At 46.7% G+C, this 26,763-nt stretch overlaps 1 protein-coding gene across 2 annotated transcripts in view; it reads left to right on the top strand.

Moving 5' to 3' along the window:
- Ptp99A (Protein tyrosine phosphatase 99A) overlaps positions 1-26,763 on the top strand; it is a 1,440,930-nt gene that overhangs the window by 788,322 nt on the left and 625,845 nt on the right. The window lies entirely within an intron of this gene.

Below are 26,763 nucleotides of genomic sequence, written 5' to 3'. Positions count from 1 at the left end.
AGTTTCTGTTGAGTACTGTTTATAATTACAGTAGAATAATTCTATGTACGAAAGACTAATTATCCTCAATTATCCCAGTATAAGAGGTAACGTACGAGCGATAATGTAGCGCCATGTATGACGTACACAGGGTGATACACAACCTTGTGTGTGTATACAGTGGTGTGCGACCATGTGTAGTTGTACACACGTTCGCATAGAGAGGAAGGATTTCATCAGTAGTGTAACACACACACACACACACACACACACACACACACACACACACACACGCATACACTCACACACACACACTCACACTACACTACACTACTGTAGCCTAGCCTTGCCTCCGTCTTTTCAAGAAAATACATTTTTAAACATGATAATTGAATCTGGCCTTTTGCATGTTTCCTCCCCCGCCAGTGTTGGAGCCAGCCAATCTGGCCGGGCAGGGGTAGCCAAGCGTGACTTTTCCCAGGAATAATTTTCCGTGGTTAATTTGGCTCCCTGTCTTAACAAATCACAGGGTCGTCTTGCCTGGGTCCTCCTTACCTGTGAGACTCGAGAGGTTTAATTTACCAAGAGGCAGATGTACGTGACTGGGGAGGGAGGGAGGAGGGGCGTGTTGGGGGCGAGTGGCTTAGGAGGAGGTGGTTGGCGAAAGGGATTGGAGGTAAGAGAGGGTATTGGAGGAGAGGTGAGGGTGTTAAGGAAAGGGAGAGGAAAGGACAGAATTATGTATTTTTTTTTACGCTTTTTGCCGTCACTGTACCACTTTGTACCGTGATTACCGTCGCTGTACCACTTTGTACCGTGATTACCGTAGCTGTACCACTTTGTACCGTGATCACCGTCGCTGTACCACTTTCTACCGTGATTACCGTCACTGTACCACTTTGTACCGTGATTACCGTCACTGTACCACTTTGTACCGTGATTACCGTAGCTGTACCACTTTGTACCGTGATTACCGTCGCTGTACCACTTTGTACCGTGAGTATCGTCACTGTACCACTTTGTACCGTGATTACCGTCACTGTACCACTTTGTACCGTGATTACCGTCACTGTACCACTTTGTACCGTGATTACCGTCGCTGTACCACTTTGTACCGTGATTACCGTCACTGTACCACTTTGTACCGTGATTACCGTCACTGTACCACTTTGTACCGTGATTACCGTAGCTGTACCACTTTGTACCGTGATTACCGTCGCTGTACCACTTTGTACCGTGATTACCGTCACTGTACCACTTTGTACCGTGATTACCGTCACTGTACCACTTTGTACCGTGATTACCGTCGCTGTACCACTTTGTACCGTGATTACCGTCGCTGTACCACTTTGTACCGTGATTACCGTCACTGTACCACTTTGTACCGTGATTACCGTAGCTGTACCACTTTGTACGGTGATTACCGTCGCTGTACCACTTTGTACCGTGATTACCGTCACTGTACCACTTTGTACTGTGATTACCGTAGCTGTACCACTTTGTACTGTGATTACCGTCGCTGTACCACTTTGTACCGTGAGTATCGTCACTGTAACACTTTGTACCTCCGCAATGCAATCTCAAACGCAACCTTAACGTTACTTATACTTACAACGTCCGCTTACTTAAGAGACTGTGAATATCGATAACCTCAGCGGTAGAGTGCCTGTCTACTTTGTGTCTGTCCGTATGTCTGTTGGTAAGACATCTCTCTCTCTCTCTCTCTCTCTCTCTCTCTCTCTCTCTCTCTCTCTCTCTCTCTCCCTTGCATTTCCATTAGCCGTCTGTTTAGGCTGTCATACCGTTGTCTTGTCTATGAATTCCAGTCTTTAGTTCTGTTACTTTGTCTCTCGTGATCGTCAGCCGTTGTATTTCCGTTGTTATCGTGTTCTGAATCGTTCTGTTACCCCACCTGGTGGCTGCCACGGGGTCTCGTGTCGTATGGCACACTGTTCCCCCGGTGTACAGGGATGGGGGTCTGGCATTTTAGCTTTGGATCCATTCGTGTTGCAGTCGGTTCCGTTTTCTTTTTACTCAGTCTCCTTTTGTCGTGGGTCACTTTTCTATATCATGCGTCCTCCGTGCTTGACACACACACACACACACACACACACACACACACACACACACACCCTCCTGTCACTCTGTACTCCCCCTTTTATGTCTCGCTGTCTTGTTAGCTCGTGTCGATCCATAGAACTGATCTTTCTCTTATTAAGAACATGATTTGCAGTGGTGCTTCTAAACTAGTGTGTGTGTGTGTGTGTGTGTGTGTGTGTTTCTGGTGATAGTGATGATAGTAGTGGTGACAGAATTGATAATCGGCGGGACATTTGATTAACTGTAGCCAGAAGTTTTGAAACATAACGACAAGAATACGCAGAACGACACACAACTGTGGGCGTATAAAGGGCGTTGGTGTGTGTGTCGAACACACAGTCTCTCCTCGGGAAGCAGAGTTAGTAGAGTCATAGTCGAATGACTATTGGTGGTGATCACTGCCGGTTGAGGTGAGGGATGGTTTGTGGCTCGGGCCGTACGGTGCTAGGGCGGGCGCGACGTGGTTGTGGAGGTGTTTTAGTGTAACGCGGGGACGAGGGATCTTCTGAACGAGAAAGTGACGGTGGCGAAGATATGGTTCACTAGCTTATATATATATATATATATATATATATATATATATATATATATATATATATATATATAATACCGTGCTTCGTAAGTGAAAAATAGTACACAGGCGTTTCCATTTTATCGGTTTATCATGTCAGTTTGGTTTATCTTATTTGTTTTTCATAAGAAATATGAGGTATGAGAAAACGAGCAAGCATGGTGTGAGGGGTTGAGTGAGGAAGGCGATGCTTAGGTTAAATCAGTAATACGCGTGTCTGTTGGGGGAGAGGGAAGGTGAGTGTTTGGGGAGAGGGACTAGGGAGTGCTTTGGGAGAGGGACCGAGAGAGGGTTGTGCCAGAGGGGGGAAAAAAGGGAATGTAGTGTTTGGAAAGGGAGTGAGAAGAGTAGAAATTCTCGAGGGAGAGGGAGAGAGACTTGCTATGGGGAGAGAGGCAGTGGAAGAGGGTTTGTTGAAATAGAAGGAAATGAGAGTACGAGGGAGAGTGCTGCGGAATAGAGAGAGAGAGAGAGAGAGAGAGAGAGAGAGAGAGAGAGAGAGAGAGAGAGAGAGAGAGAGAGAGAGAGAGTAGTGTTAAGAGTGACAGTCGTGTGTAGAGTATGACAAGAATTGACAAGGTGAGAGTGCTGGAGGAGGCAGTGTGGGAGTTAAGGTGAGAGGGAGGAGTCTTATATCTGAGGGACGGAAGTAGAAATAGACCAGGGGAGAGGAGAAGGCCAAGGTGAGAGGCTTAGAGCAGTGGTAAGGGAGTGCAGCTGAGGTGCCACGATGGAAGGAGAGAGAAGATGAACAGAGAAAGATGGGGGAGAGTGGAAGAGAGGGAAGCACTCGGAAAGAGGAGGAGGAGGAGCAACGTTGAAAGTGAGAGGAGGAAGATAGCATAAGGGTGATGATAATGGAAAGGGAGCTACAAGGGGTGGGGAGGGGGAGAAGAAGTGGGGTGACTGGCATTGATGGGGGGGGGTTATCTTTGGGGGAGAGGGAGTGATGGACACTAGCTAGTGTGGGAGTACGAGGGGTAACTTAGGAGGGAGGGAGAGGAAAGCACAAGGGGCGGCTAGAGGGAGAGGGGAGTGTTGGACGCTGGCCAGAGGGGAGGCACAAGGGGCAACTAGAGGGAGAGGGATAACACAAGGGGCAGCAGCTAGGGAGAAGGAGAGTGTTGGACGCTGGCCAGAACATTACGCATTAACTAAACTTTTCCCGTTATCTTCCTCTCTTTTGTCCTCACTCCCGACAAGTTGGTTTTGCTCGCCTCTCTCTCTCTCTCTCTCTCCCATTGTTAACTCTCTCTCTCTCTCTCTCTCTCTCTCTCTCTCTCTCTCTCTCTCTCTCTCTCTCTCTCTCTCTCTCTCTCTCACCCTGGTAGGAAGACCTGTTCACTGTCATAATCATTATAAAGAGGAACAGGAAGAAAAGTTTGAGTACAACAGTGTCGTAAGGAGATTGGTTCGTCTTAGATTTTGCCTCCCGTCTCCTAACCTTGTGTGTTTGTAACAGCCGTGTCTTTACCCCAGTGTATGTATAGACACACACACACACACACACACACACACACACACACACACACACACACACACACACACCAGCTGAAGCCAGCCAGGTACCCATTTATTGACTATCCCGTAAAGGAGGGTTAACACCTGGGTTGGGTGTAGGCCGACTGCCGCGCCATGGATTCTGGCCCGTGCCTACTGTGTGTGTGTGTGTGTGTGTGTGTGTGTGTGTGTTGGGGGGTAGAGGGCGAATGCTGAACGGCTAGGCCATCTGTCTCCCGCCATGAGATATAAGCCACCGCCCAAGCTCCTCCTCTTCCCTTACTTCCTTCTGTCAATTCGTATCAAAATATAACGTCTTCCACTTTTTTCTAGCTTTTTCGTCCACAGAAATGACGTGAGACAATACGTATGTATTATTATTGTGGAGTTTACTGACGTTTATTTGGAAGATGGACAAAAAGAAGTAATATGCTTTTGTTGCATAATACTACAGGAATTGATAGTTTTTCTTTTTTTTTTTTTTTTTGCATATTTGTATCTACGATAAGAGCTGTCGTTGTGGAAATGTTTGCGTGGTAGGTGATGAAGGAAGTCGCCTTGGAGACTACAGAGTCGTTCAGCTTTATGTATTTTAAGGTAATGAAACCTTGAGAGGAGTCGAGAGGATCAGAACAGGCTGAAAAACCTGGCTTTCCAACCCTAGAGGTGTCAACATCTTTGGTCCGCTCACCTATGTTGATCAGCTGTGATGATCAGCTGATGAAAATCAGCTGACCGAACGTAAACACGAGCTGGCCAGCGCCTCCATGAAGGACAGCGGTAGGAGGACAGGGCATTAACTAGCTTCGGCGCACCGCCTCCTCCTCCCTCCCCCCCCCCCCCCTCTCTCTCTCTCTCTCTCTCTCTCTCTCTCTCTCTCTCTCTCTCTCTCTCTCTCTCTCTCTCTCCCGGCGACTAAGAGGAAATGAATTGGAAAAATCGTGCCAATCACCTCGAGTTGCCAGATTTACCCACTTGGTGGACTCCAGCCATAACCCACCACGTGAGATGATATTCTTAATCTATACAAGTTCATTGTATTGTCTCCCGGTCATCCCTTGTGTGTGTTGACGTGAGTATATGTAATGATTATGATAAACGTTTTGTTGAATTAAATGCATACCATAGACTGCAGATGAATAGATATTTTATATATTTGTTTGTTTCACTCAGAAATAGATAGGGGCAGGAGTGAAAGATAGACGCTGATTAACAGCTCTCTGATTAATGACGTGTTGAGTGGTTGGGATGGAGCTGCTCTGGTTGTGGTCAGGACGAGGTCGTGTAGATAGTGCGGCCGTGAGGATCGAACTCTAACTCTGGGATTTTTATTTCACGTAGACAGTCGACCAAAATGACACTGTACCTTTTTAAAACGTCGCTAACGTCTTAAAAACAATGGAAAGGTATAATTATTAAGTGCAGTACATAAGGGTAATGGTTCTGTATCTCTTTAATGGAAATTTGAGCGTTTGAAATATTATTATTATTATTATCATTATTATTATTATTATTATTATTATTATTATTATCATTATCATTATTATTAGTTATTGTTATAATTATTATCATTATTATTGTTATATTATTATTATTATAATTATTATAATCATCATTATGTAGCGTCATTCTCTCACACTGTTTCCTTGCGTGTTCTTATGTTAGTGTGGTTTTCCCCGATGTGTTCCTTCCTTGTCTGGGTCGAGTCAGCGTATGGATGGGTGGCCAACCCCCACTTGAGACCCGTCAGGTCGCATGTGTGTGTGTGTGGGGAGCACTGTGCGCTCCAGACGACCCTCGTGGCAAAATCATCTCGCAAGTACTGATCACGACCTCTCTCTCTCTCTCTCTCTCTCTCTCTCTCTCTCTCTCTCTCTCTCTCTCTCTCTCTCTCTCTCTCTCCGTGATACGTCTCGTTCCCGCCGACTTCCTTGTCGCCAGCGTTCCCCAACATCTCATCTTTATTCTCCATTTGTGTGTGTGTGTGTGTGTGTGTGTGTGTGTGTGTGTGGACAATACTCGCCCGTACGGCCACCAGTCACTCCAGTTTCTGTGTCTGTGGCCAAGACTGGTCTGTGTCGCTGCCCGTGGTTCCGGATGAGGATGCGACTCATCCTCTTTTCTACTTTCCCGTCCCTCCTCCTCCTCCTCCTCCTCCTCCTCCTCCTCCTCCGTCGATCTTGTATGACTGTTTCGTGGTTTCCATTCATTGATATCCAGTCAGGCAGTCAGCCGCCCAGGTCATTCAGTCACTCAGTCAGTCTGTCTGATCTCGTCTGTACACCACAGTCTGCCGTCTGAGTCAGTCAGTCACTGTCAGTCAGTCTGTCTGATCCAGTCAGTACACCACAGTCAGCTGCCTAAGTCAGTCAGTCAGTCTATCTGATCCAGTGAGTACACCACAGTCAGCTGCCTGAGTCATTCAGTCGGCCTGTCTGATCCAGTCAGTACACCACAGTCAGCTGCCTAAGTCAGTCAGTCAGTCTATCTGATCCAGTGAGTACACCACAGTCAGCTGCCTGAGTCATTCAGTCGGCCTGTCTGATCCAGTCAGTACACCACAGTCAGTCTCTCTGATCCAGTCAGGACACCACAGTCAACTGCCTGAGTCAGTTAGTCAGTCTGTCTGATCCAGTCAGGACACCACAGTCAGCCGTCTGAGTCATTCAGTCAGTCTGTCTGATCCAGTCAGTACACCACAGTCAGCTGCCTGAGTCATCAGTCAGTCAGTCTGTCTGATCCAGTCAGTACACCACAGTCAGTCTGTCTGATCCAGTCAGTACACCACAGTCAGTCTGTCTGATCCAGTCAGTACACCACAGTCAGTACACCACAGTCAGGCTGTCTGATCCAGTCAGGTCACCACAGTCAGTCTGTCTGATCCAGTCAGGACACCACAGTCAACTGCCTGAGTCAGTCAGTCAGTCTGTCTGATCCAGTCAGGACACCACAGTCAGCTGCCTGAGTCAGTCAGTCAGTCTGTCTGATCCAGTCAGGACACCACAGTCAACTGCCTGAGTCAGTCAGTCAGTCTGTCTGATCCAGTCAGGACACCACAGTCAGCTGCCTGAGTCAGTCAGTCAGTCTATCTGATCCAGTCAGTACACCACAGTCAGTTAGTCTCTCTGATCCAGTCAGGTCACCACAGTCAGCTATAGCTTTTCAGCAAATCGATGACTCAATCCATCAGTCAGTCAGCCCTGCACTCCGCCTCCCCGCCCGCCCAGCCAAGCAGTCGGCCTCGCTCGCCCAATACATCACCCGCGCTGCTGGGCTCTCTTATCGGCCGCTTCTTTTCACTATAGCCTGACGGGTGGTTCTTGCCGTGTGGGTCCGCGCGGTTCTTCAGGGCGCCCTTATCCTCCCCAGCCACCACCCTCCTCCCCCACACAACTCTTGGCTCATCCCTCACCCCCCTGCAATTTGAAGCCCAACGCCCGAAAACCCCGCCTCTTATCGCGGTCATTTCGCGACGCCCTGACAGCTGCTGTGTATTAGCCCCGACACCGTGATTGAGTCTCTCTCTCTCTCTCTCTCTCTCTCTCTCTCTCTCTCTCTCTCTCTCTCTCTCTCTCTCTCTCTCTCTCCCCTGGTGCACACGTACCTCGTCGTTTGATTGATCACGGCCATGCGCGACTGCGCTCGCAATTCTGCGAGGCTCGTGCTGACCTAGGCTTGGGGCCTGTGAGCCAGCGTGCCTGCGTGCGGCAAATCAGTACCTGCTTACCTGAGGATCAATGGCCGGAGGTCCCATTGGTGTTCCATGCTTCACGACCCCGACCCCCAACCCGACCTGGTCCACGGGGGCTGTCCTGTTGCCGCTGTTGGAGCTGTCCTGTTGCTGCTGTTGGAGCTGTCCTGTTGCTGCTGTTGGAGCTGTCCTGTTGCTGCTGTTGGAGCTGTCCTGTTGCTGCTGTTGGAGCTGTCCTGTTGCTGCTGTTCTGGAACTTTCCTAGTGTTTTGTCTGTTGTTGTAGTGCTTTCTTCTTCTTGTGGTGCTTTCCTGTTGTTGTGGTTGGTGTTGTGGTGTTGCCCTGTGGCTGTGGCTGCTGCTCTGGTGCTGTCATTGCCCTGCTGTGTTGTAGTGGTGTCCCGTTACGCCAGTTCGTTTTTGCTCTTCTCGGGAACTTCTCTTTGGAGTTCTTTGTTCTAATGTAAGTGTGGCGACCAAACCTGAGGAGCATGATGTAGCTTTGACCTTATGTACGATGTGAACAGTTAGCTAAATGTTTCCTGTTTCCATACATTTCAGTACTGCGCTGATCTTTGCCCTTGTATATGAAGTGAACAGTTAGCTGAATGTTTCCTGATCCATACACTTCAATACTGCGCCAGAAGACGACGGCTCGTCACCATTACTGTTTTCCTGAGATGGGGCTCTGGCGACTGGTTGAGGCACATCGTCAGCTCCCAAGTTGCACTCTTGCACACACAGATTCCTGCAGGCTCATTTCCTTGCCTGATGATAGTCGTATCGAGGTTGTCTTTCACATCTTCATCTTCTTTGTTGTGCCTGAAAAGGGAATGAATTTCATCAGCCATGTGTCACACCAACTTTTGGCCTTGATTCCGTCCCCTTGTAATTCGATGCAATCCTCCTTGATGTATGATTGCTGTTTTATACCATGGCTGTGCCTCTGTGTGTGTGTGTGTGTGTGTGTGTGTGTGTGTGTGTGTGTGTGTGTTATGACTTACATGGTTATGATTCAACCCGCAACATAATCATCTTCTGAAAAATAGAATTGTCTTCACTCTCCCTGCATATATTTGTCGTTCTGAAAAATCTCGAACTTCATTTCCTCAGCTCTGCTTCACGAATCCTCAGATGTCGAAGTCCGTTTGGACCCGAGATGGCTCGAGCTGTTATATATAAAAACAAATTGAACCAGAAGTTTGCTTTGAAATGTGACCGTGTTACTAATTGTTCTTTACGTCCGGCATATCGTAGAATGGCACCCAGGTGTCCATCTTATGTCTTATGTTGAGTTTCACGCCTATTCATGAAACAACTTTCGCGCGTTTATAAACTGGTCTTTAAAGGTTATTAAACACGAGTATATATATATATATATATATATATATATATATATATATATATATATATATATATATATATATATATATATATATTGGTTTTGAATTTATAATTTGAGGTCTTGTACAGTAAACGTGTCGGGAAAATACACTGCATCACATCATTACCTGGTTTGGCCGTTAGCAATGCAGGTCGGGTCGTTGTGATGTCTGTATCTTTCCTTACGCGACTAAGGTTGGATCTCCGTACGAGGCCTCTGTTCTCTTAAAAGCCACCTGTAACCTGTCACCCAAAAGGTAGCCTAACTAATTCCTCAAAACCCTATATTTTCTTTTTCGTTTTTTTTTTCTTACTTTTCTCTCATTCTGATCCTTTTCTTTGTGATTCATTCGAAGTTTGGCCTTCGAGTGTAAAATTTCACTCATGACTTGAGACTTTCCAATGCAAGATTGGCCTTAACGGAGATGATGCACCTTAAGTCCTCGTACACATCAGTCTGTAAACCTCGCACTATTCACCACATCCCATAAACCCCACAATTGTGAAGGTCTTAATACATCACGCTTACCAGGTTGCTCGGAACATATAAAACAAAACATAAGTCTGGGAAATAGTGACTTCCATTGCAGCAGATTTGAACCTCAGTTAACCGTGACTCCTGTTCGTACTGATAAGAGACCTACGAATGAGTCTGACTCCCTACAGTAGAGAGACGCATTGTGTTCTGGAAATGGGATTTCGGAATAGCCCCCCCGTCGGCTGAAGGGAATATTCTGAGAATTCGATTTAGTTTGTAGTTTGCGGAGCCACTCGGGGCTATCTGCCGGATGGAATGGCCTGTCTAATTCAACCTTTGATTAATCCTTGTACACCTGGGGCAATTAGGGATTTAGGGCAATCCTGGGGTGTTAAGATAATCCAGTGTAATCCCAGGAAGTCTTCGGATCTAATGTAGTTTTCCTCTGAAAGTGAGGATTTTCTTCTTGTAATTAATGTTTTATTCATTAAAAATGAAAGGTGTTCTTTGGATTTCCGGATTTTCCCCGATATGTAGCATTAATCACTGGTTGAACTGTACAGGCTGGCGACACAAGGAGCGAATGATTATGACGTGCATGTGTACATTTTCATGATTGGTACTACGTGAGGTTGACTTGTTCAGCGCACACCTCGTTGATGACCTGCGAGCAGACCTCCCAGGTCATACTGGATCAAATTCAGAGCCATCCAGGTCACACTTGATCAGCTTTAGAATCATCCAGGTCACACTTGATCAGCTTCAGAACTTCCCAGGTCACAATGTTCAGCTGCAGAGCCTCCCAGGTCACACTTGTTTAGCTGCAGAACCTCCCAGGTCACAGTTGATCAGCTTCAGAACCTTTCAAGGTCATAGTTGTTCATCTGTAGAAGCACCCAGGTCACTTTTTCGGCATCAGAACCACCCAGGTCACAGCTGATCTGCTGCAGAACCTCCCAGGTCACACTTCAGCTGTAGAACCACTCGGATCATAGTTGTTCAGCTGCAGAACCTTCCAGATCACAGTTGTTCAGCTATAGAACCACCAGGTCATATTCGTTCAGCTGTAGAACCACCCAGGTCATAGTTGTTCAGCTGTAGAACCATCCAGGTCACAGTTGTTCAGCTTCAGAACCTTCCAGGTCGCAGTTGACCAGCTGCAGCGTCTCTTTCTGCCACATTGAGACAAATGAACCTCGCTGCCACATCGCCCTGTAGAACACCCTTATCAGCCTCCAGAGCTGGACCACTGCCGACCGCGTCTTTACCAAGCCAAATCAAGAACCCCTAGACATGCACGTTAGCCTCTTTTCCCACTCCTTTCCCCACCCCTAACTGTCTCATTAGGGCCCAGCCCCCCCTCGAGGTTGTTCATTCCACCCTTAAGCTACCCTAGTGTCGGTCTGGACGATGAACTAAGCTGGAGGGAATACATTGCCTCGGTATTAAATCTAACATTTAATTCTCCGTAGACTCAAGACACTTGGCTTTCTTGCACCAGAACTCGAGAAAAAAACCTACATGGCTTTATTTCTTCCTAAAATTACTTGTGTTTTCCTGGCCTGGTCTTCCTCCCTAACCACCTCATAAGAGGCCTTTTAAAACAAGAAATATATGGCGTGAAGGATCATCCCTTCCTCTCACACCAGTTGTCAGGGGGCGTCCAGTATACCGGGTCCTTCAAACTCTATTCAGTAGTCAGTTGAACCTCATCCTACGGCTTGGGATGAAGCCAGAGCACCACTCTCGCCTCCGTTAATTCCTGCCACTAGAGATCCCTCGTTCCTGGGGGTGTAGTTCGGCACCACAACTGTCTCGAATTACCCGCGAAGAGTGCTTCAGGAGCATCCTATCATCCCAGCTACTGGGAACATTTTGTATTACTTTTTAATGTTGGTGTACAAATTGGCTGCCTGTTCCAGTCTCCTTGTTGTGGTTTCACATTTCTTAATGTGTATTTTACCTTTTATTTTCAGCCTTTGGTGCATTATATTTGATAAACCGTATATTATTATTATTATTATTATTATTATTATTATTATTATTATTATTATTATCATTACTATTATTATTGTTATTATTGATAGAATTCCTGTTCACGTGTATTTCAGAAAATGTATTGAGGTTAGCGATGGAGAATCTACATCATCAGTATTTTATCAAATTTTTTTTTTGAAAATTTTCCGAAAATAGTAAAGTCAATCTTCAGTTACAACTCGAAATACAATATCTACAACTTTATATATATATATATATATATATATATATATATATATATATATATATATATATATATATATATATATATATATATGTATGTATGTATACACACACACACCCGTGCACAGTACATTTATTGTGGGATCTCGTTTGACTTCATTTGTCGGGTCAGTCATACTCGCCTGCATCGGTACTTCTGTGATCACGCCAGCTATTTGAGGATGGAGAACGTAGTCCTGTGTGTCCTCCACAGCCTGGCTGGTCAGGTGCACGTACCACATACGTCTACTGTGAGGTTTTGCATTGCCCCTTCACTAAGGTGTCAGTGTTGTGCTGGTGGAAAGGTTGCGAGGTGAAATGGTTTGGACCCAGGATGTTGGCGTTGTTATAGCCTTATGTTATTTATGACATCTTATAATGTCATTGGTGATACTGTACAAGTGCTTTCATATATATATATATATATATATATATATATATATATGATCGAGTGAGTAACGTAAGGGTAAGAGAGATGTGTGGAAATAAAAAGAGCGTGGTTGAGAGAGCAGAAGAGGGTGTTTTGAAGTGGTTTGGGCACATGGAGAGGATGAGTGAGGAAAGATTGACCAAGAGGATATATGTGTCGGAGGTGGAGGGAGCAAGGAGAAGAGGGAGACCAAATTGGAGGTGGAAAGATGGAGTGAAAAAGATTTTGTGTGATCGGGGCCTGAACATGCAGGAGGGTGAAAGGAGGGCAAGGAATAGAGTGAATTGGAGCGATGTGGTATACCGGGGTTGACGTGCTGTCAGTGGATTGAATCAAGGCATGTGAAGCGTCTGGGGTAAACCATGGAAAGCTGTGTCGGTATGTATATTTGCGTGTGTGGACGTATGTATATACATGTGTATGGGGGGGGGGGGGGTTGGGCCATTTCTTTCGTCTGTTTCCTTGCGCTACCTCGCAAACGCGGGAGACAGCGACAAAGTATAAAAAAAAAAAAAAAAAAAAAAAATATATATATATATATATATATATATATATATATATATATATATATATATATATATATATATATATATATATATATATATATATTCCTATGAGTCCACGGGGAAAATGAAACACGATAAGTTCCCAAGTGCACTTTCGTGTAATAATCACATCATCAGGGGAGACACAAGAGAGAAATATAAGTCAGTTGATATACATCGAAGAGACCAAGCTAGGACGCCATTTGCCATGTTTTGGACAATCACATGTTTAAAACACCCTCTTCCGCTCTCTCAACCACACTCTTTCTATTTCCACCCATCTCTCTTAACCTTACATTACTCGATCAAACCACCTCACGCCACATATTGTCCTCAAAGGCGTTTAATAAAGAAGTGTGTTGTTGAGAAAGCTGAAGAGGAATTACCGAATTGGTTTAGACATATGGAGAGAATTAGTAAGGAAAGGTTGACAAAGAGGATATACGTATGTGTCAGAAGTGGAGGGAACAAGGAGAAGAGAGAGACCAAGTTGTAGATGGAGGCATAGAGTGAAAAATCTTTGTGATTGGAGCATGAACATGCAGGTAGGTGAAAGAAATTACGGGATAGTGAGTTGGAACTGTGTGGTATACAGGGGTTGACGTCATGTCAGTGGACTGTACTAGGGCATGTGAAACAGCTGGGCTAAACCCTGGAAAGGTATCTGGGGCCTGGATGTGGACAGGGAGCTGTGGTTTCGGTGCATTACACATGACAGCTTGAGACTATGGGTGAACGAATATAGCATTTATTGGTCTGTTTCTGCGCTACCTCGTTAACTCAGGAAATGGCAATGACGTGTGTGTGTGTGTGTGTGTGTGTGTGTGTATATATATATATATATATATATATATATATATATATATATATATATATATTATTTTATATATATATTTTATTTTACATAATCGCTGTTTCTCGCGTCAGCGAGGTAGCGCCAGGAAACCTACGAAAAATGGCCCATCCACTCGTGCACATACATGCACATAAACGCCCACATACGCACATATACATACATACATACATACATACATACATACATACACATACGCAGACATCACGTACATACACATGTACATATTCATACTTGCTGGCTTTCGTCCATTGCTGTCGCTACCCCGCCCCTCAGGAAAACAGCATCGCCATCCCCTGCTTCAGCGAGGTAGCGCCAGGAACAGAAGCAAAAAGGCCCCATTAGTCCCCGTGGATCCATAGGAATATATATATATATATATATATATATATATATATATATATATATATATATATATATATATATATATATATATATATTACACACTTGCATTTATGTGCCTATGCAACAGTCGTCTGTGAAAGGCCCGCCGTTGGAGGAAGACCCAGCGGTGGAGGAAGACCCGCTTGTAGGAACCCCCTCCGTGAAGAAGACCCGCCCGTGGAAGACCCAGCGGTGGAGGAAGACCCGCTTGTAGGAACCCCCTCCGTGAAGAAATCGCTGAACTTTCTAATTTCGTTGGATTTTTGTTTGTTTTGGCGGCGCGAAGGGTTATTGGTCCATCGCGAACTATTATTGGACTGAGATCCTTTTTAACCACAAAATTCCAGCGCCTAGGAAAAAATCTTCGGGAAAATGTTATTACTTTTTCAATATACTCTGGCTGAATGAATTGTCGTACACTAAAATATATTTTATATATTTCTTTTCGTTATAGTTTTGAGTGAAATGTTATATTATAGATTGAGATGTCAGTTATATGTATGAAGTATTTGATGGATTAAGGGAAGTTTTCGAATTAAGGTGAGTGTTGCAGTTGTTGTTATGGTTAATGATTACTTTTTTCAAACTCTGTTCATAATTGGTTCCTATCCGTTAACTCTGTCCTTTATATAGATTTGTAATAGTTATAGACACCATAGATGCAGCTGCTTGTCCTCTATTTCTTGTTAGATCCGTGGGTTCACACACACACACACACACACACACACACACACACACACTGGGTCAGAAGAGGGAGGGATAAGGTAAGTCGTGATCACAACCTTCACGTATGTAAACAGTTCGATGATGTCGAGAGTGAACTGCTTCTTGACGGAAGCAAAGAAAGACGAACGGAAGGTCATAACAGCAAACTAAGTTGAAAGGAAAAAAGTCCTTGTTGCATAAAGGATTTGAAGAAGTTGTTTTCGTAGTACACGAGTGGTGGACGCATGGCATAAACGCACTGATGAAGTTAAGGGTGATGACTGAACACAGGAGACTTGAGAATGTTTATGGTCGTAGAGAAAGTTCAGAGGATGAGGCCTCACGAGTGAGGACTTCCTCCCCAGACTGTGCGCTTCAGTGACAAACACAACATACAAACACATACGGATCATCACATACATCTTCTCACGCCCGGCTTGTATCTCCTTAACGCCTGGTAGAGAGGTAAGAATTCTACCTCCGTATTCCCTGCGTGTCGTGGAAGGTAACTAGGGGGTGGGGGGATATTTCCCCCCCCCTTCTCGTATTTCAGTTTCTTAACGACGTAACAAGGAGGAGTAAGACGAGGAGTGCTCATCCTCCTCGAAGGCTCAGGCTGGGGTGTCTATTGTGTGTAGATGTAACCAAGATGAGAAGAGAGGAGAGGTAGGTAATAAGTTTGAAGGAGAGAAACGTGGATGCTCTGGCTCTGAGTGAAACAAAGCTATGGGGTAAAGGTGAAGAATGGCTCATGCATCTGAGAAGGAAAGTCAGGGGTTGATGAATGGACAAGAGCTAAGGAAGGGGTAGCTGTACTGATCATGCACGTGTTGTGGCAGTGTGTGTGGAAGTGTAAGGAAGTGAGCTCCAGACTGATGTTGGTAAAGATGAAAGTAGGTTGCGAGAGATGGGTGATCTATGCACCCGGCCATGAGAAGGAGGCTGATGAGAGGCAAGTGTTTTGGGAGCAGCTGAGTGTGTGTGTGTCAGGAAATTTCATGAAGGAGGCCGGGTATCACATATATTTTGGGTGACGCCAGCCAATTTTATTCATGTTTTGCGGATCGCACGGGTTGTCAAACTAAAGCTTCACTTTGGGACTTTTATTGTGGATGATGCTTGACGATTTTATTCAGCTTTTGTGGTGCCCTTTTAGTGATAGGTGATTTAAATGCAAAAGTGCGTAATGTGGAAATTGAGGGTTTAACTGGAGGACCTGAGGCATTCAGTGTGGTGAATAGTAATGTTGAACGGCTTGTGAAGTTGTGTGCTGAAAAATGTCTGGTGATCGGGAATACCTGGTTTAAAAAGAGGGACACACAAAAGTATACGTGTTTAAGTAGGAAATATGGTTAGTGGTCATTATTGGATTTGGTACCTACTACGGAAAGAGAAAAACTTGGATGTGAATATGTTGAGAGAGGCAGCTCAGGGGATGACTGACTGTTACCTGGTGGAGGCAAGGGTGGAGATTTCCTGGGGTTTTGCGGAAAAGAAAGAACGAGACGAGTGTAACGGTGTCGGAAGTAAGTGAGCTTGGAAAAGGGACGTGTGTGAAGGTATAACAGGAAAGACTGGGGTGCAGAATGGCAAAAGATGTGACTAGAGGGCTGTGATACTTGGAGAAGTAGTACTGGCATGTACAAGGGGAGTGTGTGGGAGATGGGCAGGTGAGATAGGGTAGTGAGTGATGGGATGACAAAGTAAAGTTGCTAGTGGAAGAGAAAGAGAGGTTTATGGGCGATATTTACGGGGAAGGAGTGCAAATGATTGAGAGTTGTACAAGAGAAATAGGCAGGATGTCAAGAGCAAGATGCAGGGGCTGAAAAGTAGAGCAGATCAGAGTTGGGTGAGCGAGTAGCTGTAAACATCAAGGACCTTTAATGAGATGTTTCGGAATGGTTAAAAACGTGAGAAAAACAAAAGAACAGATGGGAACATCGGTGGAGGAGGCAAATGAGGAAAGTGGTAACGGTTAGTGATAAAGGAAAGAGGAGTGAAGACAGTATTTTGAGGGATAGTTGAATGTGTTTGATGATAAGGTTGCAGATATACGGTGTTTGGGTCAGGGAGGTGTAACAAGTAAGAGAGTCATGGAAAGATGTTGGTGAAGAGAAAAAAGGTGGTGAAAGCAATGCGTACGATGAAATGTGACAAGGCGGCTGGAGTGGATGGTACTGCAGATGAATGTTTTGAGAGAGAGGGGTGACTGTGTTGTGGATTGGTTAGTAAGGATTTATATTGTATGGACGGATCATGTTGTATGTACGGTCTACGTATAGGAACGACCTCTTGGGTCAGACATATCCACCAGATCTGTACTCCTGTGAACTCGATGATGTGACCTTTGAACACGACGGCACGACCCTTGATCATGACGATACGACCGTTGGGCACGACGGTACGACCTTTGGGCCTGGCCTTAATCCGACCCTGAAAGGTCACGTTTCAGTGCTAGGCCATGACACCCAAGGGTGTTTAAGGGTCGTAACGTCGTATTCGAGGTAGTAACTGGCAAGACTTGCGAGGGGTCTTGGAGGGAGAGGGTTTTAGAAATGCCTTGGAGAGTTGGAGGCAAGTGATGAATGTGAAGAAATATGGGATAAGGAGTAGGAAGAGAGGGAATAGGGGATTAGTTAAAGGGTGTCTGGGGGAGAACGTCAGAGAGAGAGAGAGAGAGAGGTAGAAATGGCCAAAATTGATGGAGTTGACGATGGGGTCAGCTTGACGCCAAGGCTTGAGAGGAACGTTCTCGATGGACACACACACACACACACACCTGTTTACTGTATGCAACGCGTTAGTTGCATATACACATCCTTCGCCTTCCCCGGAGCCGCCCAGATCTTGCACAGACCTTTCGACAGTTGTGTGCACGTGGGTCAAACTGCTTGAGTTTCAGTTTGAATCCTGGACATTGTGACCACGAATTAGGGGCGAAGATTAAGATGTAAACAAGAATTAACGTAAATACGAGGTAAATAAAATCTTTCTTGCGTGAGGCATTCATTAGAAATGCTTATTTACCTTGATGGCCATTTCATAAGCTCTTGTCTCTGTGGAGTAGATGAATCTTTGAGACCTTGGGAGTGGGTTATGTAGTAGTCCTCACTCTGTCCCATTTTCTGTCAACCACCTGTCTTTAGACGTACCTGTCTGTCCATTGTCAGTCTACAAACATTCTTCTGTTTCATGACACCATTGATCCCTTGAGCATGACTGTACGACCCTTAGGTATGATGCCCTGGGTCATTTACCTGACCCGCAGTTGTTAAGATATGACAAAGAAAGGTCTAACCGTCGTGTTCAAGGGTTGTACGGTCGTCCCCATGGGTCGTACCGTCGTGCTCAAGGGTTATACTGTCGTGCTCAAGGGCTGTACTGTCGTCCCCATGGGCCGTGCAGTCATGCTCAAGGGTTATACCTGTCGTGCTCAAGGGTTGTACTGTCGTCCCCATGGGCCGTGCAGTCATGCTCAAGGGTTATACCATTGTGCTCAAGGGTCGTATCCTTATTCCCAAAGGGGTTTACTGCTCGCATGAAGACCCCGGGTCTGTCCCGCTGCTGAGGGTGGAGCCGAATCACGTATGACACAGTCCACCTGAATGTTTCCAATCATCCGCTCGCACCCACACCTACACATCCACCCTCACAACCTACCCTCACACGCTCTCACCCACACAACCACCTATGGGGGTGAATCATGCATCACTACATCCATATGAACTTTAATCTCAAACTCAAGTATCCAGGCCCCTTTTACTCGATTTAGTGAAGTTATTTATTTTGCCAATCGTAAGGCCACTTTAAGAAAATGGAACTGAAGCACCGTCATCTATACAGCGATCCAAAATGTATATTCCAAACTTTAGATTCGAATTACGAGCTTCGCTAAGTTTCCTTGGGTTTTGATCAAACTTAGTCTGATCCTCAGCTTCGGGTTCAAAGTGAAAGGCGAATTACTGGTCTGTCAGTTCGTTTATACATACGGTCGAGACTCTGACTTTCGAGCACACGCTATGCAAACTCGCTTTAGGTTTTGTTCGAACTGGCGAGACGGTTCGGTTCACCGATTCTCTCTGACCTAGTTCGAAGGTGGGTTCAAACCACATACCCGAAACTTCAGCTTCTCTTCCAATATCGTCACATCATAATGAATTATCAACAGGAATCGCCAATGTCATAAAGTTGTCAGAATTCTCAACAGGAATGATGAAATTACTCGCTAAAATTACTCATTACTCACGTTACAAGATGAGTCAAGCCTCCAGGATATTGATGTTCCGAAACATTCAAGTGTTCAGAGATTTTCAGAGCCCATATTATTGTGGCAAAGAAACGAGATTACCGGGAACGTCTGAAATCTTTGAGGCTATACTCCCTGGAACGTAGACCTCGAAATTCGTAGAAGGTATGGTTCCTGATTTGCATTCGGAGGTCACCTCTTACTGGCACGACAGGCGTGGATGACATTGTAGAATGGTAGCTGTGAAATTCAAAGATGCGACATGCGCAAAACTCACCACCTTCCCATCTATCATCAGCAACCACATGGTATGCACAGTAGAGTAAACTGATAGTTAGTTATAAAGCGTTCCAGACCAGCCAAGCCGTGGGGCTATGTGGGTCTGCAGGCTGCGGCTTCCAACAGCTTGGTGGACCAATGACCCAACCCAAACAGCCTGGGCCCAGCCCGGGGCTTTTGAGGTGAATCGCCAAAGACCTCACCAGGTATTCCCCAGGACTAGTTTAATCCCTAAAGCACGTAGGTACTGCCCACGGTACGGCTCTTGAGCAAGACGATTAAAACCTTTGGTACCGGTCATTGAGCATGACGGTACTGCCTTTGGGCACGACTCTACGGCTCTTAAACACGACGGTAGGGAACTTAGCCACGAATGCTAGGGCCTTTGAGCATAAGTAATTGCTAGTATGATGAAGAAAGAATTCTGAATGGCATTTGGCCTATGTATGATAAGTGAGACAAAGGCGAGAAAATGCCTGATGTGGTTCGAACCGGCAAAGTCCTAACTAACAGATACGAACATCATGTCGAACACCAGATGGCACCCAGCACCGTCACTAGGACAAACTCTCGTTCCCAGTGTCACTGTGTTTTTACCTTCTGTTGTTTCTTATTCTTGTATGTGACACATACCAGCATGAACCTGTGCTTCACATCACTTACAGATGGCACCGTAACATCTCATGGGCAGGAGAGACAGACTATGAAAGGTGTATATCTTAGGTCTTTCTTGGAGCCGGTAATGGCAACGTGAGGCTTATTGGAGAAAGGCTTAGGAAAGGCTAAGGAAAGACTTAAAGATATTCCCAGTCATCTAACTGGACTGCACAGTGGACGTCGTACCCACTGAAGTCAAGAAAACAACCGAGAAGACGAGAGGCCAAACCTGCCATAACGGTGGTCAGGACGGCCCACCTCTCCACAGGTGAGTGTTGTCCTCAACTCGCATCGCCCCTGAAGGCCATCATGGTTGTGGGTTTTAGATGACGGTAAAGACGACGTTAGATATGACCTACCTTAGTGATATATCACTCTGCATCCCCAGGACCCGCTTTTTGTTGAGCCCCTGCAGCTTCTGTGCTGCCCTCTACACGTGAGCAGGGTAAGATAAACTCCTCTCGGTGCGAGGTGGTCTTCGATGACGACCTATTCTTTCAGTCTGTTGACGCCCAAAGGGGACCACGTGTGTCTCGTGGCGTAGCCTGCAGGCAGAGTTCCGGTCACCCCCGCCTTGGTAACACGTATCTGTACCCCACAGACGGTCCTTCCAACACTGGCGTATTCGTTGGCCTCCTCTGCATCTCGCCCAGCTGACGGTTGAGGATGAGTATTGTCACATCTCATGATAGCTCTTATCTTCGGCCAGTAGCGAGTTGCAGTGGGCTGATGATGATGATCGTGACCACAAGCAGTGCGTCTGATGAACTGGGTCTGATGATTCGCTTGTCGAAGGAGAGCATCTCCGAGCACCACGATTGTAGTGTTCCACCTTGAGATTTTTTTTTCGCTGTGCTATTACACGAAAGAAATTAATATCCAAACGCTTACTTGTACTTTAGGAGCTGCTGGTATTGCATGAATTTGTTCCCACTGTTGGTGTATAGAGCTATAGCCGTGTATTGTGGATTTATGGATAGATTACAGGGATAAGTCGTAGCCACGTTAACCCCCCCGACTCCTTTCCTCGCATCTTGTAACATTCAACCCCCTCATTATGTGCTAACAACCAATCCCGTCATCTTGCAGTAACCAAACCTCGTTATCTGTTAAAACCCGCCCCTCGTTATCTTGTTACAGTCAACCCCCAACTCGCATCACAGAGCTCACAAGAACGCTCACAAGATAAGCATTGTCTCAGAAGTGTGCTCACGACGTGGGTAGGAAAAAAAAAGAACAGTAAAAACACATGAATAAAAACATGGTGAGAAATCTTGAGTTTTGGGCTGGAGGTGTATGCAAATTAACTGGTTTGCATCTGTCGTCGGGTCGATCTGCGCGCCCCCTACTGCGCTCTCGCTATTTGTTAACTCAACTTTATCAGCCTTGTGGTTATTGTCTTCAGTCTAACCTACATGTGGTGGTACACACACACACGTATGCACACACGCAACATACACACACACACACACACACACACACACACACACACACGCGTACGCAAACGCCACCTCTATACATAAAGGCTTCAACAGGCCCTAGACCTCATTAGCCCTACCCAAACTTCCATTAACATCCTCGCGACTCTCGTCACAAAACTCCAATCAACTCTCGACCCATTTTGCCCCAACTCCCATCCAACTGCCTCTGCTGGCGGCGCCGCCGCTGCTACCCCCATGTCGCTGAAGCCCTCCAACACTCCCAATTCAAATATTATCGCACAACTTAGATTAGATGCGCCCAAGACGCGCTCTCCCAAGAGCAAGGGTCTTCCTCATCTCGGATCAGCCACCTCCTCCTCCCTTCCCTCCCTTTCTACCTCCAGCTTTTCGTGGGAGTTTCCTTCGCGTCATTTGTGTTTCTCCAAGTCTCTTCTTGTTCACGTTCGTCTTTGATCTTCAAACGTTCCAATACATCCTTAGTCTCCTTTATATACATACCTCCGTGTGCCTTCCATTCCCCTCCACGTCGTCCGCTCAGATGTTCCTCTTCGTCACCAGAGTTTCTGTACGTCGATGTCTCTTGTGCTTCCTCCTTGAACGCTCCAAGATCCCAGGTTTCTCTACATCTAGTTTTTCCACCTGTTTTCCACCATCCGTTTATCTCGTGCTTCCCCTTCGTAGTTCCTGCGTTTTTATGCTGCCCTCTTTACCTCAACTGTGTTCATGTTCCTGTTCTTCGTATGTGCTTCTGTCTTGAACGCCCCAGGACCTCCGTCAAGCTCCTTCTCTCCCTTCCTACCTCCTCCGTATGTTCCTCCTCCTTCCCCGTAAATGTGGCTATCCACTGCTGTGGTAGCGAAGAGTAACTACGCGCCATAACGTCGCCTCTCTGTTTTACCTCGGGAGTTCGGAAGGTTTAGGGCGTTGGTGGGGCACACTGCCTTGTAAGACGCGATAAAGTAGGAGGAAGAAAGTAACCATGTCCTTAATTGTTGTCTTAATTTCAGTGCAGGGATTAGGGTCCCTGGTGTAAGGGGAGGCCCTTGGGGATGCCCCCAGGCTGCCGTTGTCTCCCTAATAGCTACTCGACCGACAAAAGTGACTCAGGAAAAGGTACCACGGGACTGACCGTCGCTGTTTAAAAAGGGGGAGGCGAGGGAGGGAGCATTTACTGGGAGGGAGGGAGGGGGGGCGAGGGAAAGGGACATTTAGCTGGAGGGGATTAACGATTGGGGGGGTGGGAGGTAGCGGGGATGGGGAAGGTGTTCGACCATGGTGTACACAACAAGCAGACCATTACCCTCCACCACCATCCACTCCTCTAAATACTTTCCTTCATCTCTCCACTACCCTCCGTGTTCTTCCATATCTTCCCACTTTCTCAGTGTTCTCGGAGCTCCTCCGACGTCCCTTTCCACTCCTGCACTTCCCTCTCCACTTCTCGCTGCATCCTTCTCCATCCCACCATTTTCCTTTACATCCTTCTTCATCCCTCTACATTCATCGCCATCCCTCCACTTCCCTCTACACCCGTCTCCCTCTCCCCTAATTCCCTCTACATCCTTCTCCATCCCTCCGCTTCCCTCGCCATACTTATCCACCCCTTCATGAATCCAACCCTGTAAACAACATGATCACAAATCGTGCTTTACGCAAATGATTCCCGTGTTCAGCTCGAACCACCTTTATAACCATTGATCTTGGTCTTATTATCCAGACCTTTCACTGTACAGTCACATGGATCGTGAATATAATGACTGTTTAGTGATCCTTCTATAGCTATATCACTGCCAGGTGCGATAAAGTCACAGCTGGCATCTAGAACATACGCCTCGCGAGCTTTCCAAATGTAAACAGATGAGAAAGATACCATTCCTTCACTACCCGGACTGGAGCCCTTCGCACGACCCTTGAGCACGAGGGCACGACCCTACAGCATGATGGTACGACCCTTGAGCGCAAGGGCATGACCTTCCAGCATCATGGTACGACCCTTGAGCACAAGGGCATGGCCCTCCAGCATGATAGTACGACCCTCCAGCATCATGGTACGACCCTTGAGCACAAGGTCATGACCCTCCAGCATGATGGTACGACCCTTGAGCACAAGGGCATGACCCTCCAGCATTATGGTACGATCCTTGAGCACAAGGGCATGACCCTCCAGCATCATGGTACGACCCTTGAGCACAAGGGCATGACCCTCCAGCATCATGGTACGACCCTTGAGCACAAGGGCATGACCCTCCAGCATCATGGTACGACCCTTGAGCACAAGGGCATGACCCTCCAGCATCATGGTACGACCCTTGAGCACAAGGGCATGACCCTCCAGCATCATGGTACGACCCTTGAGCACAAGGGCATGACCCTCCAGCATTATGGTACGACCCTTGAGCACAAGGGCATGACCCTCCAGCATCATGGTACGACCCTTGAGCACAAGGGCATGACCCTCCAGCATTATGGTACGACCCTTGAGCACAAGGGCATGACCCTCCAGCATCATGGTACGACCCTTGAGCACAAGGGCATGACCCTCCAGCATCATGGTACGACCCTTGAGCACAAGGTCATGACCCTCCAGCATTATGGTACGATCCTTGAGCACAAGGGCATGACCCTCCAGCATCATGGTACGACCCTTGAGCACAGGGGCATGACCCTCCAGCATTATGGTACGACCCTTGAGCACAAGGGCATGACCCTCCAGCATCATGGTACGACCCTTGAGCACAAGGGCATGACCCTCCAGCATCATGGTACGACCCTTGAGCACAAGGGCATGACCCTCTAGCATGATGGTACGACTCGTGAGCACAAGGGCATGACCCTCCAGCATCATGATACGACCCTTGAGCACAAGGGCATGACCCTCCAGCATCATGGTACGACCCTTCAGCACAAGGGCATGACCCTCCAGCATCATGATACGACCCTTGAGCACAAGGGCATGACCCTCCAGCATCATGGTGCGACCCTTGAGCACAGGGGCATGACCCCCCAGCATGATTGTACGACCCGTGAGCACAAGGGCATGACCCTCCAGCATCATGATACGACCCTTGAGCACAAGGGCATGACCCTCCAGCATCATGGTACGACCCTTCAGCACAAGGGCATGACCCTCCAGCATCATGATACGACCCTTGAGCACAAGGGCATGACCCTCCAGCATCATGGTGCGACCCTTGAGCACAGGGGCATGACCTCCAGCATGATTGTACGACCCTTGAGCACAGGGGCATGACCCCCCAGCATTATTGTACGACCCTTGAGCACAAGGGCATGACCCTCCAGCATGATAGTACGACCCTCCAGCATGACGGTACGACCCTTGAGCTTGATGACACAACATCTTTGACACTCTGAGTTACCCCTTGCGCCTCTGTGGGTTACCCCCGCCTGTCTGAGTTACCTGCGGTTCTCTGGACTGCGCCCGCCTCCTCCTGCGCCACCCCGCCCATCGAGACAACCCCGCCTACCTCCCCTGTGTATCATTAGAGTGAGAGTGGGCGGCTCTTGATGGCTAATGAGCATCGGCGAGAAACACTCGTGACGTTTTTCCTTAGTAAGCTACCCAAGTCTGGAGGTCATGACGACTGTGTTACCCTCTTCTTCACGTCTCCACACTCGCTCTCCCCAACCCTTACTGCACTCCTCTCCCCAACCTTACTACGCTCCTCTCCCCAACCCTACTACACTCCTCTCCCCAACCTTACTACACTCCTCTCCCCAACCTTACTACATCTGTCCCGAACCTTACTACATCTGTCCCGAACCTTACTACGCTCCTCTCCCCAACCTCACTATACTCCTCTCCTCAACCTCACTATACTCCTCTCCTCAACCTCACTACACTCCTCTCCTCTCCTCAACCTCACAGCACTCCTCTCTTCAACCTTACTACACCCCTGTCCCCAGCCTTACTACACTCCTCTCCCCAACCTTACTACACCCCTCTCCCCAACCCTCATCTTCCCACCCTACGCACCCTCCAGTACTGGAGAACATTGCAAGATAATTAGTTAATGATAATGTAATTTACTCAACAGCCGATGTTCTTCTCTTAACTATCTATTTACCCTTCTACACTCGTAAGTATGATTGATATCACCGTAACGTCTATTCTGTTGTATCTCTGAAACGCCACATTCCATTTAGAGCAAAGTCTGAGACACCCGGAGTCCTGTTCATTTGGAGAAAATTGCTCTCCTACTTCCTAATGCTTCTGTGGTGGGAGGAATTGCATTGTTCTTGTGTGGGGTAGTTAGTCTTATGTCTAAAGGGGTTCTATCTCTATATATTTACTTGACAGAGTCCGAAATATCCTGACTCATCGCCTCTCCCCGTCTGACCTCAGAATTTGACCCAGTTTCCCAGCGCCAAAATTGTTCGTTCTCTCTCCCATCTCTACAGCTATTACTTCGTTTTCTGTTCCCCGAGTGTGTGTGTGTGTGTGTGTGTGTGTGTGTGTGTGTGTGTGTGCCGTTAACTAGGCCAAGTATCAGTCTGCATGCCACCGCCTCATGTGATTAGTGTGTGGCCGTTGGCAACTCAGGGTTGAGCTGTTGTGAAGCCTCCTTTCAAACAGCAGTGACGGGAACCGGCCTCTTGTTGAAGGTAATATTCTTTATCCGCCTTCTTCCAAAACTCCTGGATTATTCGCATCCTCGTCTCTTATAGTTTTTGTTTCATTGGAAGGCTGGTATCGAAGAGGATTTACATCCTCGACTTGATCCTGAGGTGTAGTATAAAAGAATCTGATTTTCTTTAATCGAAGATAGCCTGTTCCTGTTCAGGTGCCTCTGTACTCCTTTGTAGATCTCGAGTTGTTCTTAAAGTTCTTATTACCTGTAGCTATTTCAACGGTAGGATCTGAAGGTATAATTTGATGGCTGAGTCGTTTGTGATTTGTTCTTCGAGAATAGTCAACTGGCGTTTAGCTTGATAGCTGAGTGGATTACGTGCTGGCTCTTCAAGATCCGTCTTATGAAGTATAGCTTCAGAGCTGAGTAATAGTTGCTAATTCGTAAGGTTTTGAAGTATATCTTTGTCGCTGATTTATAGCTGCCTGGCCCTATAAGAACAGCGCAATGAGAAATAGCTTTATAGCTGAGACATAACTGTTGGTTCTTCAAGAACAGTCTTCTGCAATAGAACATGACAGCTGAGTTATAACCTATGGCTCTACTGGAGTAGTCTTCAGGAGAACAACTCTCGCGGCTGAATAATAACCTGTGGTCACCTCACTCTGCCAGG

This window comes from Panulirus ornatus, chromosome 1 (assembly GCF_036320965.1).
Source record: "Panulirus ornatus isolate Po-2019 chromosome 1, ASM3632096v1, whole genome shotgun sequence".
Classification (NCBI taxonomy): domain Eukaryota; kingdom Metazoa; phylum Arthropoda; class Malacostraca; order Decapoda; family Palinuridae; genus Panulirus; species Panulirus ornatus.
The sequence above is the reverse complement of the archived record's forward strand: the minus strand, read 5'-3'. Positions and strand labels throughout refer to the sequence as shown.